Raw genomic sequence first — 2,205 nt, forward strand, 5'->3', positions numbered from 1 at the left:
CCAAACCTTTATTATCATCCCAGTGGGAGGTAAGGTTAGTTGTATCTTTTCTTCAGTTGTCCAAGTTCTGTAAACAGCATAAACGAGAAGGGCCATTTATCCCTTTGGCAAAATATTTAGGAATCTTTAAGTTCATCTAGTCTCACTTTTATAGAATTCATTTTTATCATTTAAAAAAAATCATACTGCTCAACAGTCAGAAATATAGACTTTTATAGGTAAAAAAATGTCTTCATGTTCTGTATTCGTTAAAAAATTTTTGCTTTAAAATAGCAAAAGCATATAGAAATTTTAAGTACTCTCAACAGATCAGTTTTAACTGTTTAATCATATATATCTATCATGATGGTTGAAATGGTAAGACATTTCTTTACTGATTTAGTTTTCAATCACTTTATGCAGCAATGATTATATTTACTTTTTGAGATCCAGAATCTAGCTGGCTCAATTTTTATTTTATTTAAATGCTTTCGTGAGCCTTTTAAGATCTCTGAGTGCAGTAATGTTGCCATTGAGTGAGCATTATATGTATAGTCAGTAATAATGAAGTATTAATATTAGTTTTTCCTTGACTAACTGCAGGATTGGGAATAATAATGACAAATAATTATATCTTCTGCACAGATGTATGCTACTTGAGCAGAACACTAAGAGCTTCCTAATAAAATGAGTCTTCCTCTTCCAGATCTCTTTGCTCAGGTAAACTGTCTTTTCATTTTATGGATGAATTTGCAGTCTAATTAATTTTCTTCTATCTTTCAAAGGAGGCCTTTGGCCATGTAATGACAAGGATAAATTTGCCTTCCTCTATGTTCCATGGACACCAGGATTTAGACGACTGCATTAGCAAATATAGCTTGGCAACAGATTATCTGGAATCAATTCTAAGAGTGACTCATCCTTCCTGACACTCTCTCCAAAGGCAAGCCCTTCTGCAAGAATAGCCCTTGCTTTCTTCTGAACACTGATACACATGCCCAGAAAACTGGAGAGGGGAAGATAGTCGAGATGGAATAAAACAAAATGCTCACCTCACTTTAACTGCAGTAATCCCCAAAGAGCAATTATATTATAGAAATACTAAAGGAAAAAATTATGGAATCTCTACCATAATTTTTCCTTTATTTTAAAAAATTGTTTTTAATTTATTTTCTTAAGGGGGCAAGGGGGATGCTGACTGGTTTGGTTTTGACCTGATAAATGCTTGTATCCCTCCCATAGTGCATGTAGGGTCATCTCATGTTTGGGGAACTCAAAGACAAGTAGGAGAAGTCTCATCACTGGGCATCTTCCTTTTCTTTTAGAACCATCTTTTTGGCCTTGCTATGTGACAAAGAAAATTTATCTTAACCATAAACCTTTAGATTTATATAGCATTTTCATTTCTAAGACTTAGAGACCATGTGTCTTAGGTATAATTGGTATGCTTGTCTTAAAAGTCTCTTATGTCAGTGGAAGAATTTTTCCCTCTCTTTTATATATGTTATTACATAGTAACATTCAATACTAATGTGTGAATAGAGCTTTAAAATTTATATTAATTCACAGACTAACACTGATTATATTCCCTACTAACCTAGTTGAATTTGCACTTATTATACAAAGTACAGATTTATCATGTGACCAAAGACTAAGCTAGATTCTTTCACATACTTTATCTCATTTTGATTTCTCTCTCCTATTTTGCAGAAAAAAATATGAAGCTTCATGTAGTTAAATATACAAGTTCACATTGCCAGAAAATTATGGACCAGTAAAGCCAGCCCTAAATTGCTGCTTTTATTATATCCCACCAGTATTGAAAAAATAATAATAATGGTATTTACTGAATATACTTACTTGAAATTGTATGTGCACAGGACTCTAGAGGCTTTATTTCACTTAAACCTCACAACAGTAGGACATAAATACTAGAATTACTCCCACTCTTTAGATAAAGGAATGAGAATTCATTGACTCACTACTCAGGTAGTGGGTTCCAGAGTGCATGCAGCTAATCATCATGCTGTGCTGCCCTTGGACATCTCATTTAAAACAGGACAGAATCGGGGTGCCCCAGTGGCTCAGTCGGTTAAGCCTCTGACTCTTGATTTCAGCTCAAGTCATGATCTCAGGGTTGTGAGATCGAGCCCCATGATAGGCTCTGTGCTGGGTGGGGAGCCTGCTTCAGATTCTCTCTTCACCTCTCTCCCTCTGCCCTTCCCA

At 35.0% G+C, this 2,205-nt stretch overlaps 1 non-coding gene across 1 annotated transcript; it reads right to left on the reverse strand.

The window, feature by feature from the left end:
• Positions 1–1,206: 1,206 nt before the first annotated feature.
• On the reverse strand, positions 1,207–1,288 carry LOC118542024 (small nucleolar RNA Z195/SNORD33/SNORD32 family). The gene has a single exon (XR_004920382.1). It is a non-coding gene; the product is annotated as a small nucleolar RNA Z195/SNORD33/SNORD32 family (small nucleolar RNA).
• Between the last annotated feature and the right edge of the window lie 917 nt (positions 1,289–2,205).

The sequence above is a fragment of the Halichoerus grypus genome, chromosome 3 (genome assembly GCF_964656455.1).
Source record: "Halichoerus grypus chromosome 3, mHalGry1.hap1.1, whole genome shotgun sequence".
In the NCBI taxonomy this organism is placed as follows: domain Eukaryota; kingdom Metazoa; phylum Chordata; class Mammalia; order Carnivora; family Phocidae; genus Halichoerus; species Halichoerus grypus.